The following is a 20,756-nucleotide window of genomic DNA, read 5'->3' on the forward strand; positions in this document are numbered from 1 at the left end:
CCTTTTCCTCAGGCATTTCTCAGTCTCCTTCATCAGTCTCCACAGGATGCCCAGGGGCTAAGAAATGAAGGGAGGAATTGTTTTCTTCTGGTAAAGACACTACAACCCATGTTCTGCTGTAATTAACAATGTGAGTCTGACAGAAGAAAATGTCATCAAGGTCAAGAAAAACAGTGCCACATATAGACTGTCCTGCTTCACTGCCAGAGAGAATCCCAGGTTTGTGTATGTAGGGGGTGGGAAATGGTGGGGGTGGAGATGGGGAATATGAGAGAGCCAGAGAGTATTTTCTTTCTGGAGGCCAGTGCCCCTAACATTCCAGAGGTAGCAAGGATGCAGCTGTCCCTCCCCAGTTGTTACTGTGTGATTGGAGTTTCAGGTGTCAGTTGTTTCAAAGCAAAGAGAGCCCAGGGTCTGCACGTATTCAAATCTTTGTAGAGAAGAGGCCTCTGTTCTCTTTAGCTGGCAATGGTGTTTCTAATTTGCTCCTGTCTCCCACGTACTGCCTCTTCCATCCTGGGCAACATGAGCAGCTCTGGCCCCGTGAAACAAGTCGAGACCTCACTGTCTGAGGTCAAAAGCTTGAGTTTCTCTTATTTTGTTACTAGGCACCATGCATCAGCCTTGATTCATGCCCTATAAAGTTGTAGCCTTTAAGTTCGGTCTCGTCCACACCTATAATTCTCCACCAAAGTAATTCATTGTGGAGAAAGAGCCCTCCAGCAGGCAGTGCCTGTGAGCCACAGCTTCCTGAGAAGTATCTGTGGGTATCTACAGCTGTCTGTTAGGGTCAGACTTGCAGAGTTTCTTTGAATCTTCTTTGCAGAAAGTGAAGAGTTTTTGCATGAGGGGAGTAGAAAGGAAGCCAAGTCCCTTTCCTTTTCCCTACCCAGGCAAAAGGGGCCACCATTAGCAGGAGCCTTTGATCTTTCAGCCACTCTGGGATTGGGAAGAGTTGGTCGAGACTCACCTGTGCTCAGGTCAAGGACATTCCACCATGAATAGGAACAACAGAACTCTTTTAATCTGGTCCTTAGTCTTTAAAAAAAAAAAAAATTTTTTTTTTTTTTTTAGTCTACTCATTTGGGCCTTTGTTCCTCACGTAGGGTTTAGACCTTTCAACTCTGCCGTCTACTTTTCAGATCTTTGAATGGGTGAGATTCTTCGTTCCAGGGCAAGGTGTTTCTCACCTAGGAATTATTAAAGTCCCTAAAAAAAAAAAAATTTTTTTTTTTTACTGGAGCCCTGGCAGGCATCATCTCACTCAGTGGATGTGGCCCCACTGTGGAATACAGAGCCTCTCAAGGCCCCTTCCCAGGCCACAGAAAAGGCCCAAGACCACTCTTCAAGTGATGCGCCCTTTCTAAGACTCAATTTCCTTATCTACAAGGTGGTGGAGTTGGGGTAAATATTTGCGAAGTATCCATTCAGCTCTAACATGCTAAAAGTCTATAATTACCTGGATTTTCAGATGTCCAGATAAGACCCGGTTCCACTCAACCTTAATATGTGACCATTATGCTAATGGAATCGACTCGACGACACTGGGATGCTAAAAACCCTCCAGACCAACCCTAACACTTGCACAGAGTTCTCAATCATGATTTTCATTCAAGCCTCACAACACCTGAGTGATGTGGGCGATGTTCATATTACAATTAACACTTTAGAAATGAGAAACAAGTTGCCAAAGGCCACAGAGCTAATACATACAGGAGCTGGGGGACCAAAACCTGATCTCCTGATACTGAAGCCCAGAGCCCCATTCAGCAACTCCACATCTCCCCTACATGTGCGTACACAGCTATAAACAACACCGGCCAAAGGTGGAGCCTTAACCCGCTGCAGTCAGTAGGCATTCAAGTGAGCCTGCAGGGCTGGAAAATAAGATGGGAAAAGCAGATAGCTCTGCTTCTTCCTGCCATTTTTAGCTAACAGGAGGTCAGTCAGAGTTCATTAATAGCCAGCTATCTGACAACCCCCAAATAAAACTCAGTTCTCTCAGTTTTTTTCCTTCTTCTGAATCTCTCAGGGGTCTGCTGAGTCAGGGCCCTCTTCTGTGGGTATCTACAGCTGTCCGTTAGGGTCAGACTTGCAGAGTTTCTTTGAATCTTCTTTGCAGAAAGTGAAGAGTTTTTGCATGAGGGGAGTAGAAAGGAAGCCAAGTCCCTTTCCTTTTCCTCTGACCTTGGAAAAAGCCAAAGCTACACTCTTCAGGGTCTGAGAGATCTGAAAGGAAAGAAATTGGAGTAAAATTCACACTCCCACACTCCCATTCCCACCCAAAAAATGGTTAAGGAGTAGTAAGGGTGGAAACCATTGTTTGAGTTTAAATCAGAGGCCTCCTCAGCCCTTCAGTCCTATGTCATAATGGGCCAGAGTCAGGGAAAAGGGACAATTCTCTTCGTGGCCCCCATAACCCTGTGACTATGGGAAGTGACAGAAGATGTTGGGTGAGGGAGGGAAGTATCTGTGCCTTGTCAGAGTTAGAAATTGCCCAGGTCACCAGCATACACCACCAATCCTTCATTCACAATCCCCAATCCCTGCAGTGGCTCAACCTCGAAAAGACACAGCCTTCTCAAAACATTTACATTTCTGCCAAGCAAAGATTCATGTGACTTTGAATCCCAAAGTACACAGGTTTTCATGGGACGATTAAAAGAGGATCCTGATCATTACATGACAAATTAACCGGTCTTGCCAAACTTCATTTAAAAAAAGAATCCTTGCTTTGCCCAATTGGATTTCCTTATCTTTCTTGAATCCTATACATACTGATTTTGTAGCTTCTCTGACAACTTTTGACTGGAGCTGAATTTAAAGAAAATAGAGAGCAGTGTAAGCCTTAGTCCCCAGTTTCTGCAGAGAGTGTAAAAGGAGGTCACCAAGGGCTTGGAACAGACCTGCAAAACTTCTTGTCAAGGGGCCCAAGATTCATGAAAGGATGTGGTGAGGCCAAACCAACTCACTGACCTCGGAAGACACTGAAGAAGATGTTCTCTTACATGAGGACAGTTGCAGTAACATCTGTCATAGCCCAGTGCTGAAAACACACAAGTCACACACACACACACACACACCAATGCCCTGCCCCCAGGTAGGAAGAGTTATTCTGTCTTTCACATGCCAAAGGAACAACCCTTGTGCTTAGACCCCTTAAGTATTTTGCCAGAGCCTGAGTTCATGTAAAGCATATTTATCTATTTACAGTTCAACCCATTTCATTAAATGTGAAAGTCAGAACAAAGCATGTACATTTAATATACACGCATGCATTAACGAATATGATGCTTTTGGACTGTCAATCCTCACCTTGAAATATTATTAGAATTTCTTTTTTAACACAGGGAAGATCTGAGGAATTCTATTTGGATTTTCATTATTGTTTAACACAGGTGATGTAATGATGACACCCTACAGTAAGTGTCCTCTGACTGGTGGGTACAGAAAGGAGGTAGATTTGTAGTGGGATGGGGGAATGAGCTATTCAGAACCAGTCACACAGTGTGGCAACACACAGGCAGCTACAGCTGAAATCAGTATCAAGTGAAGGTTTTATGTGATAAAATGTAAATTTGGTACAGTGAAATCTTGTTTAATCCTGAATAAGAATCTGCTACTAGTACTTCCCAAGACCTACCAGGAAATGGCATTCCATCTACAGATGTGTATTATGAGTATCTGAGTGATTCCTGTGAAGAGAAGGGAGTATCTCTAAATAGCCCGACGATGGTAGAAGGATCCCAGACACGGTGAAGAAGAGCTACAAATGCTAAAGCCCTACTCCACTAATGGTACTATTGCCCCAGCAGTTTTGATATTCCCATATTGTGTTGAATATCCTCAGTGATGGTAAATCCTTATCCTTTAATGGTGGATAAAAAAAAAAAAAAAAATTTTTTTTTTTTTATGATTCGTAGAGGCAACCAAGAGAAGGCAGTAGAGTGTAGAGGTTAAGAACATACGTTATCTGTGAGTATTGGTAGGCTTCATTGGAATAAAGTCCTTCCAAGGGACCACTGCAGTCTGCAGATGACATGTATCACTTCCTTTGAGGTTCCTTTGATGAAAACCAGACATGTGACCCTGCCTAGACATCGGGACTAGCAGCGTCCAGAGAAGAGGATGAGCACACAGAAACTTACAAGCCCTAGCAAAGGTGCAAACTGCTCCTCCCTGGCTAAGAACCAGTCTCCCAACAGAACCAAGAGGCAGAGAAGTAGAGCCAGGAGTGTGAAACATCTAAAGCTAATATATTTTCACCGAGGGCTGATCAGCTCAATGAGAAAGCAAACAGGTCCATAGTATCCCAGTTTTGTGGACTGAACTGTGTCCCCCAAAAAGTTATATTTCAGTACTTGTAAATTTAGCCCCATTTGGAAATAGGGGGTTTCTTTTGTTATGATAATGAGGCCATACCAGAGTAGATTGGGTCCTAAACCTAATCCCTCCTGAGTGGTGTCTGATAAAGGAGAGTGCAGATCTGGAGAGATACACACACAGGAGGACAAGACCATGTAAGGAATCATCTACAAGCCAAGGAACACCAAGGAATGCCCAGGGCAACCAACAAGGAAGGACCCTCCCTTAGAGCTGATGTCCTGATTTGGACTTCTAGCCTCCAAAACTGTGAGATAATAAATTTCTGTTCTTTAAAGCCACCCACTTGTAATATTCTTTGTTACAGCAGTACTAGGTATAACTAAGATACCCAGATATTCTCAGATATGCATGCCTTAATTTACATGTTTATCCAAGCACCAACCCCCCAACCTTCTTTGTCCCCTCTTTTGAGTCCACCCTGAATTCTTCCCAGTATATCCTTTAGGTGTCCTGGGCCATCCTCCAGATAGTCCTGTGGTCCTGCCTTGGTGATTCTCCTAAGGCGAACTATCTTCCTTCCAAGCGTGTGCAACTTATAGTATGTTTCTGTGATCCAAAGTATGCAAAGAACAAGGTGGTTACTTTCCATTATATCTCATAATCTCAGCCGGTGTTAAACAGGCCTATCTGACTTGTCCTGACCATAGACTACTTTTAGTTCAGTTTTTAGTGCAAACCTGTCATTACTTTTACATTTCATGGTTAACTTTACCTCTCCTCAGTTTACTCTACAAATATATACCTAAGAAAATAAGTGGAGAATGGAAATGGTGGCCATGGAACTGTATGGAAGGAGATTTTTGAAACTTTTTAATGTTTATCCACGTGGGCGAGTATCTCATCAAAAATACTTTCAAAAAAATAAATGATAAAACGAATGATAAGACTAGCAGGGAGATCCTGTTGGTGAGGAAGAGAGTGGGAAGGGATAGCTGAGGAAGAGAGAGGGGGAAGAAGTGCCATCTGCCACAGGAAGTAGAACTCAGGAAAGACATAGACGCTTAAAAAACAATTTTAGAAATATTTCCAGCATAATATGGACTGTAACTATCTTCCTCCAACCGCCACTAAGAAATATTCAATGAAAGTCTATAAAACCCACTAAAACTTTGGGAGTCAGGGGTGTGCATGCGTGTTATGTGTGTTGGGTTGTTTAGGGGCTGGGGAGGCAATCGGGAGGTGACAATGTGCAAATCTTAGATTCTAGGCCAGGGCAAGATGGACCAGTAACATTTGTGTGTCACATCCAGTGCAAACCCCTGGGCCATGTTCAGGTGGTTTGTTTGGCTCCAGAGTATCTCGATCCTCCTTTGACAGTGGTGCCAACTCCTAGCACCCAGCATGACATCACCTGCTTCCTGGTAAAAACAAGGAACCGCCTGCCTTGGACCACATGCAATGTAGCTCCTGACATCATCCTTGTTTTCTTGAAGTGCAGTTATCCTCATTTCCTTCCCATATCTGCTCAGTCATTAGCTAGCAAATGGTGACTGGGTACCTATTACGGCCAAGCTCTGTGCCAGACGCAGGGACCCAAAGGTGAGCAGGGCAGAATCTCTGCCAGCAGTAGGCTCACAGTCCAGCAGGAAGACAAAAAAAACAGACAAGTAAGTGCAGCAAAGCATGTGGCATGCAATGGCCAGCACAGACTAGGCACCGTGGGGACACACGGCCTCGGGTGGCCCACCTCCTTCAGAGGTCATGTAGAGCACTACCAGCGGAAGTGACAAGTACAGCTCAGCTGAGATCTGAGGTCCTAAGGAAAATTAGGAGCTATCCCTGCAAAGACTGGGAGGGGGATGAAGAAACAAAGGTGAAGGATATTGAAGCAGAGAATAGCACCGTGAAGGCCTAGAACCAAAAGCCACCTACCATCCGTCAGCTTATTATACTGTGTCAACATCTTGCGTGTTGCTGTGATGTCAGAAGGTATGCCACAGGTATTTCAAATACCAGCCGGGTCACCCATAGGACAGGTTTCAGCAGAGCTTCCAGACTAAGATAGACTAGGAAGAAAGGCCTAAAGACCTACTTCCAAAAATCAGCCAGTGAAAACCCTATGGAATCACACAGCAGAATGTTGTCCAATACTTTGCTGAAAGATGAGCCAAATACACAACGGTCACAACAATGGACTCAAGCATGAGGATGGCATGGGACCGTGCAATATTTCCCTCTGTTTTTCATGGGATCACCATGAGTCAAAGCCAACTCAGCAGCAACTAATAACAACCAAAGAAGCAAGACAGAGCATGGAGTATTTAAGGAACAAGAGAATTCCAGCGTGGCTAAAGCTGGAACGTTGTATGTAGGTGATGACCTCAGCGAGGTATGCAGTAACTAGATACTGAGGACCTTGGCAGCCCTGGTTAGGAGCAGTTGGTCACGAGGCCAAGGACATGGGGAAACAACAGAAAGTGTTCAAATGAAAGAGTGACATGATCAAATTTGTATTTTCAAAAGAACACTGGAGCTGCGTTGAATTGAAGGAGTATGAGGGTGGGTGTGGGGAGACAGTTAAGAGGCCCCTGCAGTTTACAGGGAGCTAGGCTAGCTTACAGGGAGCGGAGATAGGTTCTAGAGCTTCAAGGGAAGTAGAGTTGAAGGGACCTAAGCCAGGGCTGAGGGTAAGGAAGAAGTCAAGTTTAACGCCCTGATTTCTGTCTGAGATAACTCACAGAATTTGGGAGTGCTGAGAGAAAGTGGGTGGGGAAGGGGCATGAGAATTGTCCTAGACACATTTGCAGATATTAACCAAAAGCAAAAAAAAAAAAAAAAAAATTGGGCAGAGACCTGCCAAAATCTTGAGATCCCACACAAAGACCTTTGCTTCAAGTCTGAGAGACATCACACTTCATGTCGGCTAGTTTCAAGGTCCTTCACAGGGAGGCATGAGCGGGAGGTGCCTGGACCCAGCAGGAGACCCACATGCAAGCACTGGCTCCTCTGCATATTCCTCCTCCATGGATCTGTTTGCTTCTCTACAAGTGAACGAAACAAATTTAATAAATCCACAAAGCACTGACTTGTGCCCAGTGCTGTTCTTTAATCCCCTTAAAACTCGCAGAGGTGGACAGTATTATCATTATCCTCATTTCATAGGTGAGAAAACCTACGCTCAGAGGCGTTAAGCCACTTGCTCAGGATCACACAGGCGCACAGTGGCAGAGCTTGGATTTGAACTCAAGCACCCTGGCCCTGGATTCTGTGTTCTTAGCCAACACTATGTTGCCTCTTTTTTCTTAACAGAGCCCCCTCCCCAAACTAACTCCAAAGCCAACCACAAAGGCCCCAATAATCAATTCACTGAAGTAAGCCTCTTACTGATAATGGGCCAGGTGACAGGTGTGGGCTAGGTACTGCTACTGAGGAGCACTGAAATACAGATGAGGCCCTGGAGCTCTCTATCTGTACCTAAAGACCCATCAGAGGAGGGAGCAATGGGGAAGGTGATTCAAATGAGTCAGGTCAAACTTAGCTCTAGGCTCAGAGGGAAAAGTCTTCATGAGGTGGCCTTTTAAAACAACAACAAATGTTGACAAAGGAAATCGCAAAAAGCTAAAATAACATGGTGGTTTCCCAAAAGTAGCTGAGACCATCAGTGAGCTCTTCAAGACTTTTATCCAAGTCAGACTGAACTACTATCTTTGTAAAATGTCTTTTCCACAGAAGTTTCCATTATCACTGAAGAACACAGAATATAGACATAGCCAGAGCAAGGGCTTTTTACCCTACAAAATGCCCACAAACCTTTTTTTATTATTATTTAATTTTTTTGACCAGGGAAATAGGGGATACCCAAGTTTTGGTCCCCAGACCAGAAAGATTATGGGTGCCTCAAATAGAGCAGGGGGTTTTAGTGAGTTCCCCACAGGGACTCTGGAGGCCCCACCCCACACACACTACCTGCCCACACTCACCCCTGCCCCCGCTTTTTCCTGCAGTCTCACTTCCTCCATCAGCCTCTTTCAATCTTGCAGCCAGCCTGCCTCTCTCCCCTGGCCACTTCAGTAGCAAGTCGGTCTCTTACCCAAGTCTAGAGTCAAGGCTTTCAACTTCACTGCATAAAAATTTCCTGAGGAATTTATCAAGGCCCACCCTCAGAGATTTGGCGTGAAGCTCAGGCATCTGCATTTTAGCAAGCCTCCCAGGTGATTCTGATACTTTTTGAATCCTAAACCACACTTTCTGTGTGGACTAAGCCTCCTCAAAGACAGAGACCTCATGTTTTACCTACCACTCATCCACACTTCCATACATGCCTGCATACACTCACACCCATAAATGCACACACATATACACTCACTCACACACACTCACAGCTCAGAAAGCTGCAGGACATATAGTAGGTACTCAATGCTATCCGTGAAATAAAGACCTGATTAGCTGGAGGCTTCTCTCCGAACCTGTGGAGGCATGCATAATTATTTTCAAGTCTCTCTGACCACCTCCCCTGCTATCTGACAGCTTCCCATCCAGAAACCACACAGTACAGTAATAAAAAGAAAAAAGAAAGCTGTTAAACCCCAGCGAATGTTATTTTTAATGAAAGTGGTGTGTTTTGACTCATAATGTTGAAACCAGATTATAAATGAGTCATCAGTAAATCAACCACAACGAGCCTTTCTGAAGGTGATTTACAGGAGAGTGTGACGTCTGCTGTCCCTTCACATGGTTCACAGAGATGCTGTCAGACTTGGAGTTGGTCTGGGGCATCTGCTGCTGCATCAGCTCAAAAGGATGTTGTGTTGTCACCAGTGGGATTCCCCAGCCTGGCCAGCATTGTGGTCCCACCCACAGAATAAAGGCAGCCATCACTGAACAATGCTGTGGTTACATCACAGTTGCTGGCTTCCAGGTAGTGACGAGTAGATACTAGAGAGAGATACAGGCCATCTGCTGCTCCTGTGTTCCCTGAACTCCTCCCTAATGCCCACATCGTCTTATCTGGCTTTCGAAAAGTATCTCAGGTCAAGGCAGACCTAGGCTCAAGTCCCAGGACTAATGAGGTGGACACAAAGAGTCAGGTAACAACCTCACTTTCCTTATCTCTAAAATACAAGCAATATCCTTGGCCTTCATTTCTGGAATGTTACAATGCCCTCATACAACCGTGTGTGTGAACATGTTTTGAAGACTATTATGGGCCCTGGCGATATAAGTGGTCAGTAGAAGACCAAGGCATCCTCTGCTAGGACAGAGCTGAACAACCAGACCAGGTGAACTGGGCAAAGCTGGATGGGTATTAAATGCTCCTTCATCTCCAACCCAGAAATGGAAGACACAATTGCCAATAGCCCACACTCTGGGAGCTAAATGAAAGTCTTACTAAAAAGGACTCTTCAGGCAGCTCGGGCAATGCAGCAGGACTACTAGCTTCTGGTTGTCTGCTCAGAGCTGCCTCCACTGGGGTAAGAAACTGCAGCAAAGAACTCTTGAGTTTTAATACCCCCTGACAACACCAGGGAAGGTGCATCAACCTGGTAGAATGGTGAAACATCGGCCAATTCAGCAACCCCATGCATCCTGGTCAACTGGGAAGAGCAGGATCAGTTGTGAGCTAAACTGCACCTCATGAAGAGTAACGACTCAGTAAATGTAACTACTAAGCATGTGACAGAAAATCCTGAAAGAAGAGGTAAGGAACTCATGAAATCTGAAAAGGGGATAAGAAAAAAACTGCTTAGCAGAGTCAAATGAATTCCTTTTGCATATTCACAGATGCATGACCAGTTTCAGTGTGAAGAAGGAGAGAAAGAAAATTAAAAAAAAAAAAAAAAAAGCAGGCTCTTAGAGTCAGACAAATCTGGACTTGAGTACCAGTCTTCATTCTGCTGGATTTGGTCCTTGGACAGGATATCTATTGTCCCTAAGACTCCGTGTCTTCTGTTGGGTTCCTCCCAGGACTATTGTGAGGATTGAGTGAGATCATGTGTGTCATACCTACACATTGGAAGATTGCAAAATATGGCCACGAATATCCTTCCTTTAGCAATAACTTAGTTGCTACTTCCATCAAAGAGTTAGAATCTATTTCCCTACCCCTTTAATCCGAGCAGAGCCCTGGTGGCACAGTGGTTAAGAGATCAGCTGCTAACCAAAAGGTCAGCAGTTCGAATCCACCAGCCACTCCTTGGAAACCCTATGAGGCAGTTCTACTCTATCCTATAGGATCACTATGAGTTGCAATCAGCTCGATGGTAATGGGTTTGATTTAATCTGAGCCAACCTTGCGATTTGCATTAACCAATACAATATGGCAGAAGTTACAGTGTGTGATTTCCAGGGCTAGCCCTTGTGGCTTCTGCTTTGCCTTCTCGGAATGCCGTCCTGGGATCACCATGTAAGAAAGCGGATCTAGCCTACTGGAAGAGGCCGTGTGGAGGAGAAATAGGGCTCCCAACTTAACAGCCAGCACCAGCTGTCAGATACATGAGAGAGGCCATCTCAGGCCTTCCAGTCCAACTGACTCTCCATCTGAACACAGCCACATGAGGGAGCCCAGACAAAACCAGCAGAGGAGCTGCCCAATTAAACCTAGGAATCATGAAAAATAATAAATCCCTGTTGTTTAAGCCACTAAAGCCTTGAAGTGACTGATTTATTATGGAGCAAATTCTGACCAAAATATCTTCTCCCTTGGGTACTCTTGGATTTCCCCTAGCCATACCTGGCAGGTTATTTGATAAAAATTGAGAATTATGGGGACCAGGAGCTGTGATCAACTTTACGAAAATGTTATAAAATCATTTTCATGCCTGCATGTTGTAATAGTTCATCAATCTAATAATTAAGAAGTATCTACCAACCTATGTTGGTAATTAGCAAGTCTGCCTGTTCTACCATTAAGAAAAATCACATATTTGACTATGTCCACTTCCATCATGATCTCTTGCTTGAATTATTGCAGTAGCCTCCTAATCTTGCTTTTCCATTTCTGTCACTTTACATATTATCATTTTCTGCAGTGAAACCAAAGTGTTTTTTTTTTATGTAAATTAAATTGTGTCATTCATACATATTCATTCACTCAACAAAAATTTAATGGTTGGCCAAAAATACCCGCCCCCATGGAGCTTACATTGTAGTTGACACTAAAAAAATTGATAAGTAAAATACATGGTGATAACAGCTAAGAAAAAAAAAATGAAGCAGAAAAGGGGGATAGGTAGGTTGGGAGGGTTGCAATTTTAGATAGAGTAGCCAGGGAAGATTTCAATGATAAGGTTATGTTTGAATAAAATCCAGTAGAACAGCAAGTGTAAAGACCCTGAAGCAGAACCATGCATGGCATACTTCAGAAATAGTAAGGAGGTTAGTGTGGTGATAGCGTTAAAAGTACAGTGGAGAACAGTATGAGATGAGGCCAGAGAAGTAACAGGGAGGGGAGGTGGAAGAAGCTAGATTGTGTAGCACCTTGTAAACCAATGTAAGGACTTAGCTTGTGCCTTAGAGATATGGAGAACCACTGTAGCATTTTAGTGGAGGGGTGACATAATCCGATGTACATATTAATAAGATCATTCTGGATATTGTATTGAATATATACTGAAGAGGATTTTGGACTGGTGCCTATAGCATAATTTTTTAATATCCCCAGATTCCCTCACAAAAAATACATAGTACAAGTAGTAGAGGACAACAAAACCAAAAATCCATAGATAACATGTACAACAAAACAAGTTGACAATGATCTCTAAAATACAAGTGGATGGAGACAAACCACCAACATCTAGAAGACCCTAATGGTATTAACATCTGTATAAGAAGAAGCAAAAAGAGCAAATCAGGGTATCTGACAAACCTGAGAATCCCAAAATACCCAACAGGTGATCCATGGAAAGTTGAGAGAGCCTATGTGAGAATAACAGTTGACACTGGGTGAGTGCAAGGTGTTTGCAGTAAGATCTGAAGGGGCTAGAGCTGTCTGAGACAGTCTCATACACCTGAAAAACTAACCAACCAAAATCCCTCCAGGGCAAAGTAGCACATTGAGAGAAAACTGCTGGGAATAGACTCCAAACTAGGCAACACATGAGATGATAGAGACAAAGGAAGGAGGCAAAGGAAAGGGGAACAGAGCCTGAAGATCTCAAAAAGTAAGCCACCTTATTCTTGAACACAACATGAAAACAACAGAAGAGGAAGCTCTACAGCAGTGAAGTTAGAAAAGTCAAGTAGCCTACATCTTCTAGAGATTCAGTGAAACTGATCACATATGAAATTTTTCAACAGAAAATTATCAAAGTCAAATACCATACAAAGTTATTTAAGAAAAAATATAAAAGACTAAGAATCACAGCCCTACAGACCGTACAAAATGCCAGAAAGGCATGTCCACAAAACAAATGAAAATGACAACCTATGTCAAATGAGCTAAAAGAACAACATAAATCAGAACTACAAAAACTCAGAAACAAAATGATAGAATTCAGGAAAGTATTAGGAATACAGTGCAAAAATCGTGCATACCAGAAATGAAGATTAAAAAGAAGAGTGCATAAATGCAGCAGATGATGCCTTTAGAAATTAGAAAGTATAAAGGAGAAAATTTTTAGATCAAAAAAATTAAACAAAAGGAATTTGATACAAAGTAACAAACGTAGAAGACAGGCAAAGAAGATCCAACATATGTACAACAGGATCCCCCCCCTCACACCCCCAGCAGAAAATGAAAGGAACAAAACAAATGCTAAAAACTATAATTCTAAAGAACTTTCCTAAAATTATGCAAAAATTTGAATATATTTTTTATGGAAGTCAAAATCAACCCAGAACAAATACCACCAAAATATATTCTAGTAAAATTTCTAGACTTTAAAGAAAAATACAAAATCATTTGGATATCTAGGCAAAAAAGACCAAGCTACTTATAAGAGAAAAAAATTAAATTGTCATCAGACTTTTCAACAGCCATACTTCGTTCCTAGAGAACTGATGGAAAAGGAGCAAGGATGGAGGCAGGGACAACTGACAGGAGGCAGAACAAACAGGATTTGTTGATGCATCACACATGAATAGTGAGAGAAAGAAAGGGGTCAAACATAGCCTGAGAAACTAGAAGGATGGAGTTGTTATCTGATGATATGATAGGGAGGAGACTGTGAAAGAAACAGGTTTGGGCAGGAAATATGCTAACACTTGAACATATTACATTTTAAATGTCTATTAATAATCCATGTGGAGAACTGAGTAGGCAGCTATATAAAGAATCTGGAATTCACCTGCGGTCTGGGTTAGAATTATACATATATTTAGAAATCATCAGTATATAGAAGCTATTTGAAGTCATAAGACTGGGTAAAAGCACTGAAGGAGTGAGTGTAGAGAATATTCCCCTGTTCAAAATTCCACATTAAAACCTTACAATAAACCTCAAAGCCCTACGTTTGACTCTCCAACCTCAACCCCTACCAGTCCCCATCTCATTCTGTTAGGTCTACCCACATAGGCCATCTTTCTATTCCTTGAATAATCTCATTTCCATCTCAGGGTCTTTGTACTTCCTATTCCTTATGACCAAGACATGTTCCCCCCACCCCAGATGTTTGCGTGCCTGTATCTTCACATAACTCAACTCCCTGCTCAAATGTCAGCACCTCAGAGAAGTCTTCTGACACCCTATCTAAAATATCTGGCCCCAACCTCACCTCTCTCACTCTCTGACCCCTTAATCTGTTTTATTTTTTCGCCTTTTACAAGTTGCCTGTCCCAGTTGCTATTGCCGCATAACAAATTACCCCCAAATTTTGTGGCTTAACACAATCATTCTATTATGCCCATGGATTCTGTGGGTCAGAATTTGGACAGGGCACAGAGAAGATGGCTTGTCTCTTCTCTGCAATGTCTGGGCCCTCAGCAGGGAGGACTCAAGGGCTAGGGGTGACTCGACAACTGGGGTTTAGGATCATCTGAATGCTTGTTCACTCATATATCTAGCACCTGTGCTGGGATGACTCAAAGGCTAGGACTGCTGATCAGAGGTCTACACATGGCCTCTCCATGTGGCTTGGCTTCCTCACAGCATGGTAGCCTCAGGATAGTCAGACTTCCTAGTTGGTGGTGCAGAGAGCCCAGTGCAAGTGTCCCAGCAAACAAGGCAAAAGTTGCATCGCCTTTTATAGCCCAGCGTCAGAAGTCATACAGTGCCACTTCTCCCATACTTTATTGGTCAAAGCTGTCTCAAGGCTGTCAAGGGTGAGACATAGGCTCTATCTCTTAAAGGGAAAAGAAGCAAAGAATTTTGAGGCTATATATTGCCACATCGCCCTGAAACATGCTCCCAATTTTGAGCCATTCTTCCCAAGCCTGTGACCAGCTGCCTATTCAAAGAGTTAATTCTCCCTCCTGTTCTTCTGTTGGCCCTGTGAATATCTTGCTCTAATTATCTCCCCCATACCCTAGGGAGAAGACTGCATTCTCAGCTGCTCTAGTATATATCAAGAAGTCTTTCCTTGATGTAAGACCCTGACTCCACAAAATGGAGAACATAGTGCCTGCCTCTTTGCAGCAGGGCTTCCAAATCTGTCAACGGCCCCTCCTCCATAATGGATAGTTCCCACCATTTTACAACCTGGTCCCTCTTAATCTTCTGTAACTTCTTGTCAGGGCTTCTTAAAGGGATGAAATATTTTTTCTGAACATTGAAAAAAAAACCATAAAAACACAACAAAAGAGTTATTAAACAAGTTCACAACAGCTTCTTCACAATGCCATCTTACTGAAAATAAATGGACAAGAAAAATTAATTCCAGACTGAAATGAGGAGTTATTTTCCTAAATGGAAAGAAATGCTTCTCTTTCCACCATCAAAGCCCCCAAAAATGCCACCAAGACTGTTGAATAGCATTAACTTGAGACAGGAAACCATATGACTGGAAACCCAGCTTCCCCGGGCGTATTCATATTTACGCCCACAGATTCACCCTTTGGCCTTAGCATACTTGACTCAAGAGAAGAGTTGCATGTGCCCGGGCACCTAGCACCAAGTTTTAGAAGCTTAACATTATACCGACCAACAAGAATTTCTCACGGAGTAAACCTAAGGCTGGACATCAATTGTGTGAAGTAAGGGGATAGAAATAGGCAGAGACCACATCCCAAAGGGAGATCAAATGAAACAAAACAAAGAGAAGGGTCAGACCCAAAGCCAGATCCCACACACAGGCTAGGACATGGCTTGGGTTGTCTGGAAGCAGCTCCCAGACAGAAACCTCAGTGTGATGAATCAGTTTCCTCGGACATTGAGGGGATAAAGAGCCTGCTGCAGACACAGGGCGTATTTATTCAAGGAATGGCTGTGAGAATTGGGCATGGGTGGAGGTGGAGGGGAGCAGGGGTGTGGAGTGTGTGTGGTAGGGAAAAGCCACCATGAATCCCCAGTCTAGACTGTGAGTGGAGCCCACAACGCACAGGGAGAAGCAAAGCATCTAAAAGAAAAGGCATATTTGGCAAAGGCCGGCTGAGCCCAGCTCTAAAATGACTGGTTGTGATACCAGACTCAGGTATTGCAGATAAGTCTAAAAATCACAGAGAGGAGAAAACAGGGACGATTAACAAAAGACATTAATAGAAGCGCAGGTCTTCTTTTCTGTCCTGTAAATCAAATTCCATTATAAATAATGTCATTAAAAAAAAAAAAAGTCTATACTTCTAAATAGCAAAGATTTCCAAGTTCTAGATTAAAGTTCTCTTATACCAAGATTGTGCCTGGGTGGCACAAACAGTTTGCATTCAACTACTAACCTAGAGGTTGGCAGTTTGAACTCACCCAGCAATACCATGGAAGGAAGTCCGGGCAATCTTCTTCCATGAAGATTACAGCCAAGAAAACCCTATGGCGCAGTTCTACTCTGCAACACATGGGGTCACCATGAGTCAGAACTACAGGTTTGGCTTGGTTTTGGTTTTACATCAAGCAATATATATATACGTGTATATATATAATTTTGTATTTATGTAATATGTATTATTTTTATATATATATATAACATATATATAGATATCAATTTGTTTTACTGTGGTGGCTTGTATGCTGCTGTGAGGCTAGAAGCTATGTATTTCTCATACCAGCAGGGTCACCCATTCTGGTATCTATTGAGGTTTCAGCAGAGCTTCCAGACTAAGACAGACTAGAAAGAAAGGTCTGAAGATCTGCTTCCGAAAATTGGCCAATGTATCACAGCAGAATATTGTCCAATATACTTTTGGAAGAGGGCAACGTTTTATTCTGTTGTACATAAGGTCTCCATGAGTCGGAGTTGACATGACAGCAAATAACAGCAACAACGTATCTAACAATATGATTGCATTACAGCATGAAAACAATGTTTTGACTTATATCGCTCAGGACTAACAAGCGCCTTGAGACTGATGACATGAATCCTCATGCCCAGGCAAGATAGAGAAGCCCAGCATTTGGTCAGCAGAGTGTTCCACATTATACACTTCTAAACAATGGCACTCTGGTGTGCCTTGTCTTTCACTTCTTTCACATTCCATACTCAAAGGCTGGTCATTTGTGACCAGCGCTACAGATGCCCAATAAATGCTGGGATGCTTCTCGCTATTATAGCAACTATTTGCAGGGGCTGGAGTTCTAGGCTACTTTCCCTTTAAGTGTTTTCATATTGAAAAAAATAATAGCAACTCACACTTGTATTGCATTTTCATGCTTAGGAGGCATTTTATAAACGTTATCTCAATTTAATCTTCATAAGACTCGTGTGAGGTAAGCATGGCAGGATTTGTTCTGACTCATTCACGTGCACATGCAGCCAGAAGCCCTGTTCTTTCTCCAGGGGAGAAGGAAGGCATGTGGAAGGAATGGTAACACGCTCCCTGCCTTGCATTGGTATGGGCCAGGCCCTCCTCATCCTCCAAGAAGATAAACCAGTTTTGTGGTGCTAAGGATATAAGTGCCACTTCAGTGAACTGGAGGGACCGTACGGCAGGGCTTTGGTGTGTGGGGATCTGAAGAGGGAGGGGACTAGGGCCTCAGAAGAAGGGTGGGAGAAAGGGACTTTCAGAGTCACCAAGGCTGGGAGCCCAGAACATCTGGAACCAATGCCGTGGGACAAGGGCATCGCGAGGGGAATGCATGAGTGTACAGTGGCTGAGTGGGACCAGAGTTCCAAGGCCAGCACTGAGAACTGCAGACGCCTTGCAGATCCCTCCCCCTGGGATGTAAGATCTTGCTGGCAAATTTCTGGCCACAGCGGAGCAGGATCATCACCACCTTCCCCCAAGTAGAGTCAGCTTCCTCCCAGTGCTATACCCCCACCACAGTGCCAGATGGCTCAGCCACCCCACAACATTCCAGACACTCTAAGCCCTAAGAAGGGCAGGGAGGGAGAGCTTCCATTTCTGTTCTTTGGGGTCAGAGTGGTGCACTTTGAATCATCACTCAAGCCAAGGCCAGAGGGGAGTAGATGCCATCTTTACAGTGGCTTTATTATTATTATCTCATCTTTACTGACGAGTCCATTAAGGCCCAAAGGAGTTAAAGAACTTTCCAAGACCTTGTAGTTGGTGAACCACCAAGTCAGTCCTCTGACTTCTCTGATTATTTGGTTATCCCACATTCACGCTCCAAAGGTCAACAAGTGCCAACGCATGGGCCTGTTCATTTGTAACTGGAGGGGGACTCTGTGCTCCACAAGTCCCTCATTCCCTGGTCCTGTGATCCTCTAGCTCTGGGATCCTGACTTAGAAAAAGCAGCAACTCTTAGGTCAATGTGTTTAGTGCCTTTCTCCTGCAGAATGAGCATGGTCCCTCTAAAGTCCTCCGCCTCCTCACAGCAGTGTTCCCTTTGTCCCTGCTATGGACCTGCTTTATAAGATGATAGCTCCCTTTTCATAATAAAGCCCTTTTAATGCTGAAAACATTAAACACCTATGCCTGGGGACAACTCCCCAAGACTATTGCCCTAAGATACTCTTCAAATCTAACTCCTGAGGTTACCTTGTAGCTAAATAACAAATTGGCTCAAAAATAATGAATATCACCCATGAGTACTGTACTCCTTTTTTAGAAAATCACCTATATGAGATCAAACACTCAACAATGACTTTAAAACAAAGATAAGAAGGTAAGGGGGCAGGGAAACTAGATTAATGGAAACAGAACAATCAGAATGGAAATAATGAGAACGCTCACGCATTGTGAAGAATGTAACCAATGTCACTGAAAAACCTGTGTAGAAATTGTTGAATGGGAACCTGAACTGCTGTGTAAACCTTCACAGAAAACACAACAAAAAAATTCCTAAGGAAAAAAAAACCTTTGAATGAGAGGAGTTCCAGACAGACAGACACAGTTTATACAGAGTTCCCCAGAAGCTGAAAGCATTTTCGGGCAGGCCCAGCTGCAGTCACCCATGAAGTGGCTTGGAGGAAAGGGACTATCTTGTGACCAGACAGAAGAACCCTTCTTTCTGTACTCTGTCTGTAAAAGTAGCAGCTGTGCTGTGTTCCTCTGTCCAGGAAACTGGTGACCAACTCAGAGAAAAGCAACAAAGATGATTAATGAGCTAGAAAAGCAAGTGATGGTCTTGGGGGACCATTGCCAGGGCGGGATAGTGTCATTTGCCAGATCCACACATGTGAGGGAGGGTCAGCCACAAAAAAAGAGAGAGGAGCTATTGAGCCAGGCCGCAGGGAGGGTGAGCGCTATAGGAGTTATGCGAATGAAATGGAAAGGAAAGGAAAATGTCAGCCGAAGATCAGGAACCAAGGCCTCACGCAGGGCGTCTCCCGGGACAGGGATGGAAAGCTCGTTGTTTTAGTTGTGTAATGGGAAGCTAAGTTTCAGGCAAGCGTGGCAGCAGCACCAGAGAGATGGGGAAAGTACACTGAGGCTCTGAAAGCAACATCTGGGTATTTATAGCCCCATGATGAGTTAGAATCTTCGGGAAGAGATAGCTGGCTAACCAGACCTGACAGCAGCAAGGCTCCTCAACTCTGCAAAAGCCAGCTTCCCTCCAGGGCCCAGCACTCCTCTGTCCCCAGCCCTCTGTGGTTGCTGTGATTTATATGATAATAGCTTTCCCTAACATGGACCTGGGGAGCTTGGTGGCAAGTCATCTTTTCTTGGTCCACTGAAGTCCCTGGAACCCATTAAGGAAGTTTTGTCCCCGTCTGTAAATCACTGTCTTAGTCATGAAACATCACTTTTAAACAACTGAGGGGGTTGTTTTGAATTCCCTTAGACTATGAAGCATAGAAGCAAATACCGGTCTGAATGCGGCCTTTGTTCTTATTGTTCTCCTGCACATCATCTCCCAGCTATCTTCTTCTCTGCGGTAAGTAAGCTGCCAGTCCAGCGTCATGTAATTCTGGCCATGTCACACAAGCGGGAGGGGTGGTCGTGGGGGCTGCAGTCAGGGAGGGAGGCTGGGGCTCCATCTGGAATGCTGACTTACAGCCCTCCCAGACGGGAGTGACTTTTGCAGCAGCCTCTGATCTGACTCTAGACACTCTTGCCGTCTCCTCTCACTGCTCCCTCCTCCACAGCCACTGCTTTCACCTGCTGCCTTTTCTCACCTCCAAAATGCCCACCACACCCTGGGTTCTGTGTCCGGCCCACCACACTCAGCCAGCTCGCTCACCTGCTTACTCCTGCAAGTCAAGAGGCACCACAAAGAAGGGAATTTCTCTCTCAGCCTGCACCAAGCTTTGACAAGTGACTGTGTTCTTAAATTCCCAAAAGCCTCCCCCCAGAGGGCTCTGATCAGAAGCACTAGAGGGTTGGCTTCTCAGGAAAGGCTCACACTTGCTTTGCCTGTTCTTCTGGGGTTAGACCATTTGGTTAGAGTTGATGGCACCCAAAGCTATGGGGTTCCTAACCCAAACTCCTCAACCTGACTCGTCAGAAACTTATTCCACCTGAAGAAGCCAATTAAGCTCTGTGGAGGTCTTTTTCCTTCTAACCTACCACATTTCTATGCAGAGACAGAAAATTCGAATAAGTCCCACTTGGAGAAGATGTGCACATAATCTTATATTCACTTCTTATATTCAACAAGAAGTTCATGGGTGGTGCAAACTTAATGGGCTGGGCAGCTAACTGAAAGGTTGTAGGTATTTTGGAAGAAAGGCCTGGCAATCTACTTCCAAAAGGTCACAGCCATTGAAAACCTTAGGAGCACAGTTCTGCCCTGACACACATGGGGTGGGATCGCGGTGAGTCGGAGTCAACTCAATGGCAACTGGTTTCTTACTGGTTATGTTCGATGAACAATTTATTCAACAGACATTTGTTTTTCACCCAGTTAGAGCCGTGGTACTTTGCAAATGATAAAACTCGAAAGTTCAAAGCATTGAAGAAGTTTGTGTAACATCGCACACCTCGTTTGGGGCACAGCCAAGTT

The sequence above is a fragment of the Loxodonta africana genome, chromosome 25 (genome assembly GCF_030014295.1).
Source record: "Loxodonta africana isolate mLoxAfr1 chromosome 25, mLoxAfr1.hap2, whole genome shotgun sequence".
Classification (NCBI taxonomy): Eukaryota; Metazoa; Chordata; class Mammalia; order Proboscidea; family Elephantidae; genus Loxodonta; species Loxodonta africana.